This window comes from Haemaphysalis longicornis, unplaced genomic scaffold, assembly GCF_048455015.1.
Source record: "Haemaphysalis longicornis isolate Haplotype H1 unplaced genomic scaffold, Haemaphysalis longicornis Haplotype H1 scaffold_3, whole genome shotgun sequence".
Taxonomy (NCBI): domain Eukaryota; kingdom Metazoa; phylum Arthropoda; class Arachnida; order Ixodida; family Ixodidae; genus Haemaphysalis; species Haemaphysalis longicornis.
This window is the reverse complement of record NW_027526335.1, coordinates 139,291,075-139,310,317: the sequence shown is the minus strand read 5'-3', so window position 1 is coordinate 139,310,317 and position 19,243 is coordinate 139,291,075.

Genomic DNA, 19,243 nt, shown 5'->3' with positions numbered 1-19,243 from the left:
AAGCTGGTTGAATGCCATTGTTTTCTTTCACACAGGCTGCGTAATTTTTATTTCACAGTACTTTTCGAATGCCCAAGCATTAAAAAAACCCTATGCGGAGTTATTTCCTCGTGGTGTTCTCTAAGGTGGTGTTCTCATGGTGCTCTATACCTTCGCACATTGAAGCACTTCATTACGTAGAATAAAAGGGCGACTTTCTTCGGGGCTAGTTACGCTGGTTTCGATTCTACGTCGTGATAGCTAACTATACGATGTGGCTTTCAAGGTGAATTTTATGTAGCTTTTCTTCTCAATTGTATTTCAGCCGCCCTGAAAGAGCGAAGTTGGCAGCAAATCACGTATGGCTCAAATTTTGTTCATTATTCTTATTTTGAAGTTCCTCCACATAGGCTTTCGAAGTATCTTCTCCGGAAAGAATGCAAACCATTTTTGACACACTCTGTGTCCTCTTTTCATGTCTTCTAGATGGCGTTCTTACTCTTTTTAAAAATCTTCTCTCCCCGGCCCTTCCCTGTATCCCAGAGTCATGCGTAAGCTCCCAACACTGCCTGCTTTTTAAATGTTTTGAACGAAGAGAGACGGGGTGCTTTTCTCTAAACTATACATTTTCTTCAAAAGGGGTTTGTGGCACTCAACGGATTTCTCTACAATAAGATTTACAAAATGAATTACATCAGAGCTTACCAACGGCACAGCGAAGCTACTCCCGCTAGGCCCATTTCCAGAATTGAAAGTTTACTTATTCACGGTTGAGAATCGGCCTCTCCGGGTCCAGACATTCAAAGCGCTCTTAGCTATATTGATGATCTGACCGCCGCTTTTGGGTGCTGTAACCATGCTACGACTTAGGCTGTATGTTTGGTCGTCCATTCATAGGGAGACTGTAGCGAAAGTTCAAGACAACACGCCCATTACTGGTTCTGGGGAAGTCTCGGGGAAATATTAAATGCGTTGCGCATTGGCATTTTAGTGTCAGTGGTATCCGCGCTGTTGTCTTCCTCACCTGGTGGCCTGCAAATCTTGCGATATAATACCCGCACTAAATGCCCTTTGGGGGGTGTTTTTCTCGAAGACTGCTCTTTTATAAGTTCTACATAAAGGCGTCTTTTTTTTGCTTTAAAGGCGAATGTTTCTGCCAGCACCCCAATTATATTCGCAAAGAAACCTTCGGCACCCCTTCACCCCATCCCTTTCCCGCCGTGAGTGGCAGAACACGTTTCCTAACCGCCTTCAGAACGTCGAAATTCGTGAAAACGCAGCAAATCGCAATGAAATACACTGTATGTTTTCAAAATATCACACGTTTTAGGTGGTGACCACTGGTTAACATCTAATCGAAGGCTCACTTTCTCTTAATATTGATATTTACTTTATTGGTGTTATTCCGACAAATATGTTTAGTTCTAAACAGGTTTGTAAAACTTTAGAGTAGTTTTATTCTGCCCTACAAAGTACCATCTTATATAAAGTCATGTTTGCAGCGATATCCGGCTATCTTCATCAGGCTATTTTGTATGCCTTTCACTCTGAAATTGTGAATCCTGCTAAGATGGACAACAGAACAAGCTGATCTATCGGTGATGCGGCCCAAAGAGTCTTGATTTTGACATTGGCGTCCACAGACTAAAAACTGTAAAGTAATACTACTCCAGCAGCTCCCACATCATAGGACGTCTCTTTGAAGATTGGCGTACACGCTTGTTCAGTGTTACCCGGATGATTGTGCGATCGTAAGAATCTTCTCACCATTCTAAGCACGTGCTGAGTGAGGATCGTTTCCCGAAAGACTACCATCGCATTACTCATCTTGAAAACGTAGCTGGACGCTTCAGAAAACCGATACGTGACAAGCATATCACGACTTGCCACCGGGGGAAAAGAGGCCTTAAAGACCTGCGCGCGCGGAAATTGCCGACAAACGCTATGGTTCGTGCATTCGAAACCTCTGCCTTTTGAGGTAACACCGTTTTCTTTAGATTTCGTGGTTGTTCCCCACGCTTCCAAAAAACTCGAATGTTGTAAGAAGCGATCCGGGAAGCGGCCACGGCATTTTGGTTGTATTTTTGTATCTGATTTAAATTGAAGTCCTGTTCCTCGAATGAAGAGAGTTGCTCCGGATGCAGGACAGCCCCAAGTGTGGTGTTAGAAGGAAAACTAATCTCAGACTATGCGGGTTTCTCTTGATGTTTCCGCCCCCTAGTTTCTTGGAACAGAAAAAGTAGGCGCATTTAAAGTTCTCACATTTTTTGAGCTCAGTATGGCGATGCATGTCATAATAGATGATTGCGTGACGCCTGCAATCGGCGCCTTTTGTCAAAATCCACACCAGCAATTTCCTGCCGAGTCTGATTCAACAAACGTAGAACGTTTTATTTGGTAATAAACGGGTGACTATCTGGAGACCGTTGCCAAAGTCTTGAAGCGCCAGCAATAATGTTACATGAACAACTGTTGATAAGCTTAAATACATTATTATACATATACCAGGAATCCTAACATTACCGCTCAATATGCAGATATTATTCTTTTTGTACATGGTACAAGTGCAACAGCCGTAGGTAAGCCTGTAAAGCAAATTTTAACAGCTATTCTTTATTCATTATAAGATATAATGTCCAAGTGATGCTTGACGCATTTTTTTCAACCCTGAAACCTTAGTTTTATGGTCCAAGCGACGATGCACAGCGTACATCGTGCCATGGCCTTCCAGTTTTTGGTTATGCCTTTTCTTTCCTTCACCGAAATGACAAATTTCGATATCGTGCTGTCTCACGGGAAACTATAATATATTGACCTAAAACATGCCGTTACTGGTGAGCATTTCTGACTATCTTTTCCTGGCAAAGCTTCTTTTCGCACCAGTATTTGAATTCGATCTTACAAACAAATGGCACCATGCCACAGGATTTCAAGAATATTTTTTGAATGGATCTGGTACAAGCAGGGTACAAATAATACGTGTAATGGCTAATGATGCTTGGTAAATATTATTTTAATGAAGCTCGAGATCAATAACATGACGGCAAAATTACTGAAAATAATTCGGGAAATCATAGTAACCTTGATAGCTTTTCTTGGAACACTATTTTTGTTCGTCATTCTTAAAGAGAAACTACCGTACATTGCTTCTGAAGAGAACGAGGTGGCGGGTTCGATTCCCGGCCGTGGCGGGCGCTTTTCTGATGGAGGCGAAAAGCAAAAACGCCGTGTGTACGACATTTCGGCGCACGATAAAGATGCCCAGGTGTTGAAAATCACTCCGGAGTCCTCCACTACGGCGCGCCTCATGGCCTGTGTTGCGTCGGCGCGTTAAACCCTACAATCAATCAATCAATCAATCAATCAATCAACATTCCTTCTGAAGCCTAGTGGTGTGACGTTGGCTCCTAATATTATAAGGAGCAGTAAGGTATTGATGCGGCGCTCACATGCAAGTTATAAAAGGCCGTGGCGATATCTCCGCCCAACTAGTTTGAGTCTCCTTAACCTCTTTAGGTGAATTCGCAGCCCTTCTTCGTAGAAGAGGTCATGCTGGGGCACAGCCTCCTGAGAAAGTTCAGTGGCAGTTTCGAATTGAAGCAGAATGCATTTGTGCGCTGCAAAAGGCAGTGGTGATCATACTAGTTCGCCTCTTTAAAGGGGCACTGACACAAAATTTTGAAGGCGAGATAACTTCGAAGATAGATTGGTGGGAACACATATACATCATCTGCAAAATATCAGCGGCGAATACAGCCTAGGGCATATTTAAAATCAATTTTAAAGTGTGCGAAACGCAACCGAGCAGCCAGCCGAGGACCACGCGCAATCGACATCCCGAGGATACTGTGTAAATAAACAACGTCCAAACACGTCACGAGTTTGTGTTTGCCGCTTCCGCACTGCCGGCGTTTTCCGCCGGCTCGCCCGGCTCGCCGCTCCAATCGGAGGGCCGGAGGGCGGAGCTTCTGCTCTCGAGAACGAACGACCCGATCGTTGGCGGCGGAGGCGCCGTGATTTCGTCAGCTCATCGGGCAGCTGGCCGCGACCAAAGTTCTACAGCGATTCCAGGCACTCTGTTTCTATTACTGTTTATTACCATTGGATGCGAAAACGCGCCGGAGGCACGAAAAGCCCACTGAGCTAGCCGCACGGTCGCTGTGCAGGCGACGGCCACGGCCGCGAAGTGGCCCAGGCCGGCGCAGGTAGCTCGAGTGATAGCTTGTTACCGCTGCACGAAATTGTCCCCAAGTCGCGACCATGGTGGCTTACATTAGAAAGGAGTAATTGATGCGATGACGGGTTGCATTAAAAATTGTCATCTGCACCGCTTACGAGAGCGGCACTCGAATATCCGCCGCAGTGCTAAGCCGAACACATCTGTAGGCGGACCTGTAGGCAGACCGGCCGGCTGCTCCCAGCGCGCGTCTTGCCACCCACCGTCTCGAGCGTCGCGCGTCGTTCTTTAGCCGCGGTAGCATTTGCAGTCGCAGCGCCTGCGTCACATCCAAGGTCGCTTTTTAATTAAGCGCCTCACGAGATCAGTACGTGGGGGCATTCGCAGAAACTGCCGTCGATGCGGATTCGACAGTGCTACGGCGGCTCTGCTCTGTGATATCCCTCCGACGGTCACGTGGTCAGCTTTGTTCACACAAAATCCACAAAATCCATCGTTTCGCGGCACTCGCTGAAACCGAAACTGCGACTGGCCGCATTGAAAATGCCTCTAATTAAACAACCGTCGCACGCTGAAGCAAATGAGGTTTCTACAGGTTATAAGTAGGTCACTAGCTACTTATCGCAACAAAAAAAACGAGATGCAAAATTTTTGTGTCAGTGCCCCTTTAAGTTGCGCGACAGTTGCGCGACATGGCATTAGACAGTTGGCTTAATACCCGTGCAAGAGCCAGGTCAGAACACGAGTACGATTACGGCCCTGCCAGTTTGGCAATTCCGGCATTGGGTTGACATCTGAGACTATCATTGGCCTGACGTTTTTCACCCTAGAGGGGCTGCGCAGGACAGCATCGAAGCATTAGTGTACAACGCAGGCACATCTCGTTGGCGTTTTTTGTCGGCTTTTTGGTGCTCTGGTGAAACTATTTCTTGTCTAGCGTAAAAGCTTCTAAGATCCTTATTTCGTCACCGGCCGCCCCTATTCTTTATCACTTGGAGCCCCTCCTCCTACGCTAAGACTAAAGTAGTTTTTGTTCACCATGAAAAAGTACGGTTGGAAATTTAGGTTACGCAGTCTTCATTGTAATCAATGGATCTTTAGGTATCCAGGGAAGAAAATTCTCTAACTTCATATTTACGAACTACCTATTGCTTGTAAATGAATACCAGTGGCCTTACTTTCACGCAGATCACTGGTCTTGTGTGTGTTGTTTTTGGAGATTTTCGAGATATGAATGTATCGCCCAGAGAGTTCTGCCGCAACATTTATATTGAGCACTTGAAAGTGGAAACAGATTGCTCAGACACAGCCGGTGATTCTCCAAGTAAAACGCAGCTCTTTTGGTTTTACAGCGTTGTTATAATGCGGAAATTTCAAAATTCTGCTGAGAAGTACTCATACTGCCAAGTATAAATAAATGAAGCATTGTGGTGTGTCATCATCATCATCATTAACAGTACATCTACGCCCACTGCAGAACAAAGGTCTTTCTCATTAATCTCCATACATACATAAATATACATATAGCAGCTGTCGAAACTTACAACTGGTGGAATATGACAAAAACAGCAACATAAATACATGTAATATTCCCTTTTAAAGCAAAAAACGGTTCTTACGTTTCTGGCATACGCGTATTGGCAGAACAATGCATTTGCTGCCATTGAACTTTTTTGCCATTTTTCAATGAGCTTTCTCCTTTAGTGGGTATCGTACCTATAGATTGGTGGTGCATGTTGAAAACGTGCTTCCGATTCATTTCTGCTTACTAGGGATACATTTCCATGGGCTAAAGAGATGGGCCTGGACAAAATTTCCCCCAGCTCTTACTGCAAAACCACCAATGCAGGTTTCGAAACGAAACGTATCTTGCAAATAAAAGCTCGATTTTGTGGTTTAATTCTAAAGTTACCCGATGAATTTCTATGCTGAAAAGACCTCCTCCTGTTTAGCTGCCTCTTCTAGGATCTCTTTTTTGTTCTTCTCGTCTGGTTATATAGATTACTGCGAAAAAATGTTGGCTGAAATGTGTCTAATAACCTTGAAGCACCCATTCATTGCATTTTCTAGATCTCTGCTTTTTCATTGGTTATATTTTCAAGCTCAGCCTAATAGGAGGTTTTGCATCATAGATACGTGCCGACATGAAGTGTTACATAAAACAAAACCATTTATTTTACTAGACTGCGTAGAACAAACGAATAGGGGAGACGGTTACACTACGCCTAATAGCAACAGACACTACCCAGAAGCGGAGGCGCCGCAAGCACAGGGGGTATTGAAAACTTAAGAGGTATTGCTTTTTGCAAAGCTTTAAGTATGCGCGTGGACAATAAAAACGAACTTAGATGAGAACCAGCGGGAAAGGACTACGAATCGGCGCTCCATTAAATTTAAAAAATATATAAATATTTCGTGGCTATGACCATCTATTTTTTAACGGCATGACGCTTATCTTTCTTAGCGTGTGAAAAGAATGTGCGTACAGCGTACAATATATTGAAGTGCCTGTTAACTATGGAAACGCTTGCAAGACCCGGACATATTAACCAGGACATTTAATAATCCGCCCATAGTTGCGCCACAACGTGCGACGTTCTTGCTCGGCGAAAGAAATATAAGAAGCTCTTTTACATTGATCGGGTAACTTCTTTATTTCGGATCCCTGAACGATTTTTCATGCTATAGTCTTTCTTGGGCTAATTAAACCCAAAACGTTTGGTCTGTCTGTATGTCTTTCTGTCTGCGACTCGATTCAGCCACCCGGCCAAAGCGAAAGAGAGGCTGCTCAATAGTCTTAAACGCTCACAGCCAAATCTAAACGTCTAAGTCCTGTGTCAATGGTAATACTTGTCAACATTGTTGAACAAGAACAAGGCATTACGCAAACATATGGCAGAAAATCAATACATAAGTGATAATTGCAGTGTTCCTTTATTAAAAACTTTATTAATGCTTGGTTGTTGCGATAGCAAAGGAAATACTACATCAACGGCAGGAAAAACGTAGTCTGCTGTTTCCCGCGATTCTGGCGGTATTTAAGAAATCAAACGGCAACAGCAACGAAAGGTTCCACTATATAGGTGCCACGTTCCGCTTTAAACTCTCGTGGAGCAGGTGAACGTGTTTCTGTAATTGTTGTAGTTGGGTATCTAGATTTACACGCGTGTCCGCCATACGGCGGCGCTGGCATCGAGGCACCCGACGTGGAACAATGAAACGCTGTAAATTTAAAGTGGCTTCAGCAAACCTCTAGCGTGTTATCTTGTGAGGAACGAGACAGGAGAGGAACAGCAATAGAGGTGAGCAGAAAGACAAGGGAGGTATATACTTGGCAGGGACGCCAGTCGGCTATCGTCTCTAATCTACATTTGCAACGAAAGGAGCAGATACGCGACCGTTTTTTATTACGATCTCGCAAGCATGCTTTCTAATCAAGTTCGTCTGGTCCAGCAGCGGATAGAATTTGAAATCTTAACGACGCAGGGAAACAAGGCCACTGAAATATTTTTTCTATCACTTCGGCCCTGTACAAGGTGTCTTCTTGCCTTAAATTGTCGAGATAGCCTTTCAAATTTCAACAGCTCAAGGAATGAACGGCTGCTACTGGTAAGCACGAAAAATAATTCATAAGGTTAATAACTGCGGCCACCAAAAAAAAAAGGTCCGGAACAAATGTGGGATCATTTCTTTTTTTACCCTCTTCGACAAGAAAATGAAAATCATGCCAGGTTAATAAATAATCTTTCATAAACAAGCATTTGCAGTTGCAATAAAAGCAGCCACATAACACTACTGCCCTACTAAAGCCATTGCCATATTCTCTGACTCTGAAACGGAAATTAAAAAAAAAACTGATGCTACCAGATTATTCGGTTACACTGCAGCAGCCTAACAATGCCTCGTATATCTTGGGTGGCTGGGCTCGCTTTATGGACCGGGATTGGAATAGTAAGTCTACCTTCTGCACCATAGAAAGCGGTTCGAGCACATAAACTAATGCATCATGTTGTCTGTGCAGACGCCATCAGAAGAGCTGAACCTTGTGACAGCCAGAGAGAACACAGAACAAGCGAACCGGCAAGCTATACTCCTCTAGAAAAAAAGAGAGGATGTTGCTGTTCTTTTAATGTCAAATATAAAAAAACACCTCCGAACCAGCTTGAAACAACGACATCCCGCCGGAAGTACCATATATTACAGAACTAACAAAAGTCTCTCCTGGCAATTCCTATACACAACTCCAGATATACTCAAACTTTTACATCTCCTTATTGGACACAATTAGATAAAAACTACCCATTCTTATGGGCAAGAAATACACGTGGCTAAAACATACACTACTGAACAACCGATCAGGACGCCTTCGTACCTGTAACGTATAATTTCCAAACGGCCACCACGGGGACACAGGTGCACCTTGACCTAAACAAAATGTTATCAGAAACAAATGTTCTTTCCCGCCCTCTCTGTGTTTTGACACAATAAAATAAATAGTTGAAGATTCGCTCAATGCTGTGAAAATGTTAGTCGGTCTGCATTAGGATTACCAGCAACCAATCAAAGAAGTCTCGTGCATGCATGTGCGAATGGACACTTTGCTTTCCAGTTTTAGGTTCGCAAACTCCCAACATTCTCCTGTTCCCAATAATTCGGATGTGAAAACAATACCGCTCGTCCAGAAGTTTTGGTTCGTACGCAGTTCTGATTGGAGGGGGGGGGGGGGTAATGGGTTTTGAGTTTTTACCGTATTTAAGGTTCCTCAATGGGGGAAAAATTCACAGCGCTTCTTATTTTTTCCAAAACATGAAACACTAAGGTATCTTTGCGCAAGGCTATCCTGCTTCCAGGAAACACAAGCATACTAGGAATTGAAATGCAGTTTGAAGGAAATTCAATGTTACAGTCTGTTACGAGGTAGGCATAAGAATCTGTAGCAAGGCTTGACTGGGTGCATAATCACTGCTGAGTAAACTGACGATGCAAAAACCGAGAGCAAGATTTGTTGCTTATCGCTTCAGATTTCTTTTTTCGCTAACCGAGGATCATTTCATTTTGCTCCCTTCCGTGGGCTGGTGAAGCAGTGTGGATTGCAGACCCCTTGCATTGTAACTCGGCCAGGCGAAGGCTCCACTGCGCATGAGCGGTCGTCTCCGTCTGGTAGTTGACCGTTGCAGATGAAAGATTCGCGTGTTTAATGCTGATACTGAGGGGGCTTCAGTGCATATCTCCAAAGTTTCCCAAAACAAATTTACTTGTCAAACATTGGGTGCTCCCTAGAAAACAGACCCGCTTGAACCGGGCATAATGTGCTGCTCATCGGCGGAGTAACGGTGTACGCGCCACCGAATATTATGGTAAGCAGCTTGCTGCTGCGCACTACTATGTCTCAAACGCGCACATTACCCTATCTGCGTCAACAACGGCATCTCATCTACGGTGAGTTGGTGGGTAAATATTGGTTCCTCCACGAAAACTAGCATGCGTGTTGGGCTCCACGTGATATGTCGGTGCCGCAACTCTGCCGCTGTAGTTGGCCTTGCGGCTGAGAGCGTGGGGAAAGTTTGTAGCTGTTTCGATGACGCATTATCTAGTTGGAAATGTTTATTTTATCTCAACTACAGTGGCGATCAAGTATAGGTGATGACCATATATGTGATTTCTCGCTCTTATGAGTATGAAGCGTCATTTTCCCCATCCTTCACAGCTGAATAGGATGTAGTAGGTCAGCAAATAGGCCGGAACAGTGTGAAAGCGATCGTGTTAAGATGCCTGAAAAGGTTTGAAGGCAAGTATTACAGCACCTGAACCGCTGAGCTGAGCCACCGCAGATATATATGGAAAAAACACATGTATTTACAGTGCTGACGTCAAATGAATATATGTGTATACCCAATTATTGCTGTACAATTTACGAAATAATAGCTTTGTACCTGGAGTTGTATGAGGTATTTATAAACTATTAACTACCGTACTCAGCGCGGTCTGTACAATGGAAAACAAAATCAGGTAAACCTATCGTTTCAAAACACTCTTTGAATCTAATGTATGCACCATCAGTCTAACGTCTCTACTTTTGATGAAATTGTTACAACCGAAGAGATACTACTTACGGTGATCTACACCCACAACTTTGTCTCTGCTTCAAACTATGGTGCTACCATATTCAGCCTTAATCGACCCCCTGTGTTTAATAATCAATAATAGAAGGGTCATGAAACATTTTGATATTTTGTGTGTTTCAACACCAGAAGTAATAGTTGTCAGTCGCAATAATTAGTGTTGTTGTGGTAACTTTTTATCAGCACCTAATATTTCCCAGCCGACGAGCCCAATTCTTTTAGGGAGGGAATAATATTCAACCGTCCTTTATTCCATGCAGCCAAAGGCATAGCAAAGAAATAGAATCCCAGCCACCAAGCCCTAAAGAATGACATCAACCACAACCCCTAAAACGATCTGCCACTAATGCGTGGAAGGACGCCGTAGATACGTTCAGCCACCATGCAGTGCAAACACTGAATATGGTCCGGTCAGTGGCTTCAGAAAAGTGGACTGAGACGTCCAAGGTCCCACAGTTGCTTTGGCATGCGGAAATATTCATGTTTCCAGCTAAAGCTTATTAAGGCAATGCGAGAGGTTGGGATCAGTGTTTGACACATTTGAGATACAAATCTCTGTACCGTGGTGGGCTTTGAAGTATTCGGAGCTTCCCTCTGGCCCCGCTGCCAAGAACTCTATTATTGAGCGTTTCGAGGGGGGTCAATGCGGGGTGCGTTCGCCGGTGTTTGGGGACGTACGTTCGTGCTTGTCTGTGTGTGGTTTCAAACGAAGCTGATTAGAGCCAAAGGGGTAATCATGAATTTCTTGTTTGTTCGCTAGTAGCAGTAAAATTTATTTTTTAATATTGTCTGGAAGCCAAAGCACAGAGCTTTTTTTACAAAGCATTGTTCTGTTTCTAATTCTACACTGGCTGAGGAGAATTGTCGGTCGTCGTTAAGGCTGCTACTTTCGATTTACAAGTGGCAATGACCTAGCAACGATCACCAATAAACACAAAAAACCTTTTAGACTCGCATTTACCCCGATCGATTTTCAAGTCTTACTGCGGGAAATGGGGGGCATTGCCCCTGAGATCAGGGTAATGCAATGTGTACTGGGATGCGTCTACTCGCACCCGCAGCCTTTTTTTGTTAGTTGCACATCTTTGGTTCGCCTTATCAATGGTTCGTCGGGGGCACTTAACCAATTTGCAAAAAGACAAGAGATCAAATTACCACTGCCTCATTACTGATGGTGACAGTTATCTTTCTCATCCAAACAAAAAAAAACTAATTTTCATTTTCTACAAAAGCTTAGCAACTGGAAGTCTGTCGTTCAAATAAAGCGAGAACCGAACACAGATATAAATCCGATAGGTTGGCCAAACTATAAAGATATGTTTCGAGGAATTACCACAGCCAGGATAAAACTATCAGGGTTTACAGGAAGAGTGCCATAAATAACAGTGTATTTTAGAACTCCGCAGTTTTGCGTAATAGAAACGTCCATTTAAAAGCTTCCAGGACGGTTTTTCATTTCTTGAAATATAGGGAACGTCCATGTTTGTTACGCTATTATCTCTTACTTGGGGTATTTTACAATTACCGACATTGTTGTGGGGGGAAGTACGAAAACGGCTTAAACAGGAAGGAATATAGTAAACTGAATACGAAGGTTGAACGCGACAATATGAATGAAGAAAAAGGGACGAGTTTGTAGTCGTTATAAACAATGGTACAGACTACTACAGTGTGCACGTAGGTAAGAAGCAAATACGCGGAAAATAATGCACGAGTCACATGAAAGAAGCACGTACGCCAATTTCTATAGTGCAGAGTACTCAACTCGCATTGAAGTCTTTTTTCAAGTATCAATCGGCTTAGAAAGCAGCCATTGAGTTGCATCTTGCTCCTAAATTGCCTCGACATCAACAACGCACTAAAAAAAATTAACTCAGCTAAACTTACGGTGGAATTTAACAAACCAGCGGAGCTCTATTGGGTATTCTTGAACGTCAATAGCCGCTCACCCGAGGAGGGCAGCGCTTTTGCCACGTTAATTGTACGGTTCCAGCAAAGGAATTAGCAGGTGAACGTCAGCAGGGAGGCTCCCTCCCTGCCCTCCCTCCACCAATTGGGGGGAGAGAAACCCGCCTATGCGAGATAACTGAGCCCTCCTTCGCTGCGTCTTCGAACCGGTTTCTGCAAGGCTGCGGGCGGGTACGCAAGGTGCTCCTGCCGCTGCGTAACGCACGACCTACAGCCGACTTCCCAAAACGATTTAAATGATACTGCTCTGCTGATAAAAGAGACATTGCATTCCTGTGCCTAGTCAGAGAGCGGGCAAAGCACAAGGCATGCAATGATGTATTTCTCTTAGGCAACACATGGAAATTGCTTGTCCTGGAAGAAAACGGAAAATCATTTAAACCTGATAGACTTGCTCTATATCGATACATTGTGTCAGCACCGGAAGAGTAGATTGTCAACGTCGCGATCATCCTGATGGTCATTGTCAGGTGTTGTGTTAAAACAACGTTACAAGATTTCTATTTATAAGCCTCACCACTTTTATCCGGCATCTGTCAAGTCTACACTTCTGTTATATGCGAATATTATTCTGCAAATACCCGAACACATTTTAAGGGTTGTTTGCTAGAGGACTTTTTTTGAAATTGTTTTGTTCAAGGCGTTTTAAGTTGTAGGTGCACCGTAGACTATTGCGAAAGGCATTTAGACTGCCAAATTAGGCAACTTAATAAACAACTACAGTCAAATCTCCATATACCGAATCACGCGGGGCCGCCGAAACTGTTTATTTTTAAATACCGTTGTAATAAAGAAACCTTGTGGTTACAAGCCAGTGCTCAAACTAGGAATGGAAAAGACGTACACTGGCTGAGGATTGCTTGCGGAAACTCTGAAATAAAAATGTCGCACTCACTACAAATCTGCTTTATTTGAAGAGATAAGTCATTTTCTTCTCGCACGTGCAGCCCCCAGGCCCGATTAAGAATGCTTTTACATATTTCACCTTGCACAATCCTTCATAGGAAACGTTATTGTAGCGATCAATGAAAGTGTGGGCTTTGTTCATGTGCACTAAAACATCAATGTTCGACACGACATCATCTTCTTCTGCGTTCGGCGAACTACAGCCGTCTTCTTTTGTGTCGTCGTCGTCACTAACAATGGTGACTGTCTCGCTATTTCCTTGCTTTGTCGCTATCTGCATTAATTTTTGGATCGCAATTGTCGCTCAAAAATCACTCACAACAAATAAATACCTACCCCCATATGTGATTAGCTTCGAGAACGACCGAGTGTCCACCGACACCCAAAACAACGGGAGAGGAAGGAGGAAAACGTGGCTAGGCCAGCTAGGCTACTGAACATTCAACCACAAATTTGTGGTGTCGCAAGCTGTTGGCACTCGACATGGTGGTTATGGTAGCTCCTGCACCCAGGAAATACACACAGAAACGGTGGTTTCTGTTCACCGCGAGAGTTCCGGCGCTGTTTGTTTTAGTCGAAATCGTAATACTGATGTTCCTCGATTATATTTGGGAAAATAAATTACCTACATTATTTTCAAATATGAGCTGTATTAAAATTCATAGCTCTAAAGTATTTTTATATTGAAAATGCGGGCTCCCGGGAATTGAGGAAATATTCATTAATTTGAAAAATTTGTTGTGGGGTTTAGGGTGAGCAGATTTTACTGCATTACTGGAATCATAGCTCTTAGACTGCAGAAATGTTTCCCCAAACAAAGGACTGCCTATTTTTGGGGGAAGTCTTATGTACTTCGTGTAAAAACGAGAATTCGTTAATTGAAAATATACATGGGCTGGGTTATTGTGAAAATATTTCAATAGAAGAAGTAACAAACGGAGTTTAAAATGTGCTAGCAAAAATAGCGCCGATTTTCGATATGTGCATGTGAAGCCAAGTTACGGCTCCAAACCACCCCTTACTCCGGCGGATAGTCTATCAAGCGTTACTCACAGTGGACACACAGCTACTGTGGTGGCTGAGTGCTTTCGGTATGCACTGAGAAAAAGTTACCGAGATGACTGCCAGGCACACGGGGTTGTGATCTCCAGTGCACGAAGGAAAGATAAATTCCCGCTGAGTGCTGACACCATCAAGGATGGTTGGAACACAGCAGCCATCCGAACTGTGCAGCTACCCAAACCATACCACCCGCTTGGTTTGTCTTTCGGTTGCTGGTGAAAAAAGTCTCCACGAACGAGGATAGCTTGCAATGGCAGCGATGACATTGAGAAAGCACTGCTTGTGGTGCTTTCTTGTGCCAGCGTTCCCGTGACAACGATGAATGACTCTACTGTTAACGGCGCAGCTTGGAAGGTAGTTATGGGTACAAGGCCCAAAGCTAAGCTCTCTCGCAAAGTCATGTTCATGTTTTATGCATCAGTGGCTTCAGCAGACAATCTCATTTTTGCACTGTGTGGACGAAAGACGATAAACAGCAGCGCAAAGCAGCCGATCATACACATGGGCACCAAAAACATACTGTAAAAAATACATGAACAGACAAACAACGTCTAAACGGGGACATCAGGTGATGGCAGCTACAAAGCACCGCAGCAACGCTTGCTAGACGTGTGTGTGTCTTATTTAGAAACGGGCATTTTAATGCGTAGCATTTTTTAATGACTACCCCGAAAGCCGGGACCACGTTACGTCCTGCATTTCCACAATAATAAGGATTTGGCCGAAGTAACACCTGGAATCGTTATGAAAGGACAAATGGAGATACGTAGTCGAACATAAATTTAAAAACAAAGAACAAAAAAAGAAAGAAAGAAATAAATAACTGAAATATTTTCATAAAATGAAACATTAATCTTATACATCTGCCCCAACACCCATGAATAAACAAAGTTCAAAAAAGACATTCAAAATGGGAATAAAAAATTGGGAAATTGCCACAAATGGTGTAGCACCCTGAACTTCCACAAAAATACAGAGTTGGCAGGAAAGTCCTGCAATCGTTTAAATAGTGTAAAGAGAGATAACTGCTCTAACAACATTTCAAAAAATACAAAAAAAACAAAAACTGTCACAAAAATGATGCGACAAAATCAAATCTATCGAACTTATATAGAACTCCCTTTTAACAAAAGAATGAACAAAAAGCCAGCAAAGAATTTTGAAAATACCAATCAGAAATTGCGAAAGGGGCGAAAAAGCGTGTAACTCCTGCATTGCCTCAAAACTATTGATTTGATAAATAAACACACCTGTACATGTTCTAATGGTATAAATGGAGATAAATTGTTCAGCAGAATTAAAAAAAATAGAAAAAAATAAAAAAATCTTGGAACAGAAATTAAAGCCGTTCTACTCAGTGTGAAACTGCGGACGTGCAGCTGCGACGCCGTTATCCACTCACTGCTACCGCCCAATGAAAGTCGACTTTCCCGCCTTTGCAGTGCTCGAGCGCCTCTCCTAAATACTGCGCCAGCGGGAGTTCTATTCTTTTTGTGCTTCTTTTTCCTCCCGCACGTGCCGGCGTTGCACTGCCACTTTTAGATGCAGAGCATCTGATTCACTGCCTTGTCCCTCCGGCGTCGTCGTCGTCGGCATTGTCCGCTCCTCCCCCATTCTCCTCGCCGCGCCAGCTGCGCTCTCCGCCGGTCACCCCCTCTCCTCTCCGATAGCGAACACTCTCTCGCGAGGGGCATTGGATTGGATTCGATTGGATTGGTATGGATCGGATTAGATTGGCTTGACTTGGCTTGGCTTGGCTTGGATTGGATTGGATTTGGATTGGATTGGATTAAAGTGGTTTGTGTTGGATTGTGTTGCGTCATAGCCGCGGCAGACGCGCTGGGGCCTGCGCATGTGCAGTACTCTCTCTTCCCCGGTCTGCGACGCATTTACTCGAGTTCCCCCCGTGGTGAGATGTGGGCGGGTTTTTTTGTAGCGTGAGCTACACTGGCCGAGGTTGAGCAGTTTTGTGCTGCTCATGGAGAGCCGTGCTGCGCAAGCGCGGAACCTAGCGACCAGGTCCATTTGATCATGCGAGTGGTGGCGGGGTGTGGAACCGAAGGATCGTGCATCGTAGCAACACCGCCGTGCGCCTGTGGAACCACCTTAGCCCTAGGGCTATTGGTGAGTCTGCGCCGGAACCGCTTGATACAAAATCAAATAATCCGCATGCCCTGTGTGTGTCATTGAAGCAGCATAGGCATGATAATAAAGCTAATCCTATACAACGAGGGAAGCAAAGAATATTCAGCCGAACATTATCTCACGCCACGTGTATCCTGGCATACCCGAGCTAATCCACTGTTACTTTTTTCGCCTACTATCTAAGAAACCAACCCAAGGAGCATTACTAACTAAATGAATTTGGAACGCTGCTGGTTAATTACGTATATTTTGCCTCAAATGTACGTATGGTTTTCTTTGCGCTGAACAACGGGGATATGTATGACAAGCGGGCCAGCGGTTCACGAGTTTCGGACGCTTATGACTTTATAAACCATTTGGCTTTCGAAGCGACTGGGTTACGCCGGCACGACAGCGGCAACGACGGAACGCCCTGTGGCTCTACCTCAGTTCATCGAGCGAGCTAAGACGATAAGGAGAGCGCCTAAAAAGCTGTGCCCTTAATATCATTCTGCTTCCTCCGTGTCTGACCTGAGCGACTGCCTTAAAGCGGTGAACAGGGACCAGTGTTTATTTGAGGAGAGATATGTGTATCTTAAGCAGTTTGTTGCACCTATTTCTTTAAATAGTACTAATGCCGTACCTTCTAAATTTTCTACCTTCTAAATGCCGTACCTTCTACCGTATTTCATAAAATGTCTTTCGGAGTGGAGGCTGGATCGTTTCTGTACGTTTTATCATATGAAATGTTGTCACCGGGAGTGAAGAATAGAGAGAGAGAACAGGACTTTATTTCATTTGTCCGGCGCGCAGGTGCGGATCAGGCCACGCAGGGCTTCACGGCACCCTATCTGTGTAACCTGTTCGGTTACGTGGACCTCGGGTGTGAGCCTGTGGCCCGGTCCCGGCTACTAGGCGGGACCGCTCCCGTTGGAGGGCCCCCCGTTCGCTCTTGCCGGGCCAGGGCGTTCCCGAGCCGCTGGACGGCGAGCAGCTGCACCGACGGGTCCGGCGAGCTGATGTGATTGACTACCTCCGGAGGCAGCGAGTCCGGCTCATCACTGTTTGGCGTCACATCACAACCCCACATGATGTGGGCAAGAGTTGCGGGTCCATTCGCGCACACACTGCACCGATCACTTATGTAGAAATCTGGGCGCACATGCCGAGCGAGGGCCGGCGTCAACACCGTACGAGTTTGTAATTGGCGTAGGAGGACACCCTCGCGTCTGCTTAGCCTCGGGTGAGGCGGGGGCAGCGTCCGGCGTTCTTCTCTGTACCACAGCAAGATGTCGCCGTAGGCGGACAGTGGTTCCGTTTGGAGGTCGACACCTTCCGCAGTCGGGGTGCAGGGGGGGCGCCGCACGGTGCGCGAGCTCGCGTGCGACGGCGTCTGCCCTCTCGTTACGGTTGGCCGTGCCTCCGGCGATGGGTCCGACGTGAGCCGGGAACCATCTGATGGTGGTCGCTGTGGACTTCTGTGCGGGGAGCAGGCGGGCCGCCGTTTCCCCAATGTTGTTTTTGGCAAAGTTGGCGACGGCCGACCGGGAGTCGCTCAGTATAGTCGTGGTATTGTGGTCGCTTCGCAGCGCCAGTGCGATGGCGGCTTCTTCTGCCTGCTCCGCATTGGGTGCGCGGAGACTGCAAGCGTTCGCTGTGCTTCCATCTGTGGCGCGGATCACGACGGCCACGAAGGTGCGAGGTTTGTCCGGAATCTGGGCGACGTCCACGTACACCGCTGTGTTATCTGTGTCGTATGTTTCCGCGAGCGTGCGGGCTCTGGCTTGCCTTCGCTCCTTGTTGCGGTCCGGGTGAACGTTGCGCGGGAGCGGTGAGACCACCAGCTGTCTGGCGATGGCAATGGGAATTTTCCTTCTCTGTTCTTCAGTGTCTTCCTCGAGCGGTGGGCGGAGGCCGACTCGCTGTAGGATCTGGCGGCCCGTTCTCGTGGTTCCGAGGCGGACGAGCTGTGCGGTGCGCTGGGCTTCGCATACCTCTTCCAGGGTGTTGTGTACGCCGAGGGATGCCAGGGCCCGATTGCTCGTGCATGATAGGAGTCCCAGAGTGGTCTTGACTGATTTGCGTATGGCTGCATTAATTTTGTCCCGCTCGTGCTGCAGCCATCGGTGAAATGCGCCGACGTACGAGACGTGGCTCATCACGAACGACTGCAGCAGTCGCAAGAAGAGAAGACAGATTGTTTCCGTAAGTGTTTCTGTCGTAAGTGACCCGCTGACACCAAACTTTAATGTTGCGATTTTTTTTAGTTCAGCAATGGATATTAGATGGTCCCGAGTAGTTAGGAACGACGGAGATAAACGTTCCGACAAGACAAAACAGCAGCAACGAGATGGTGGGTGAGAAATACCAATGAAATCATGAACGGAAGGCCAATGAAATGCGGAGGAAGACACTAACAGAGAGTAAATGCCTAATGCACATTTCATGTAAATTAAAATATCTTCAATTTTCAGACAGATTTAATGAATACCGTACCACAAAGAATCTTTGCAGTGTTGAAAGTTTCAATCCAAAAGTACCACTCAAACTTTTCTGTGAAACTCTTAAGCGTAGCATTATTAGCATGCTGGGGAGGAGTTACAAAAAGCTAGGCTCGAAAGTTCTTTTTAAGTTTGATATTGGTAAGTGTTACCTTTATAAGTTTTGTTTTCTGACGTTGAGTAAATGAAGGTTTGTCGAGTCATTCCTGATTTTGTGGTTTTCCTGTAAGCGTGCGGTTTACAGAACCGCTGATGGCGTAACTGAGAGAAACCCCAAGTGTCTTACCTGCTACATGCTTGATACTATCTAGATGCATGTTAGATATTATCTCTACCCTCTGAAATTTCACACTAAGCATGTTTTAGTCAGTCTTCTTTGGTCTGTACGTGATTAGGCTGCATGT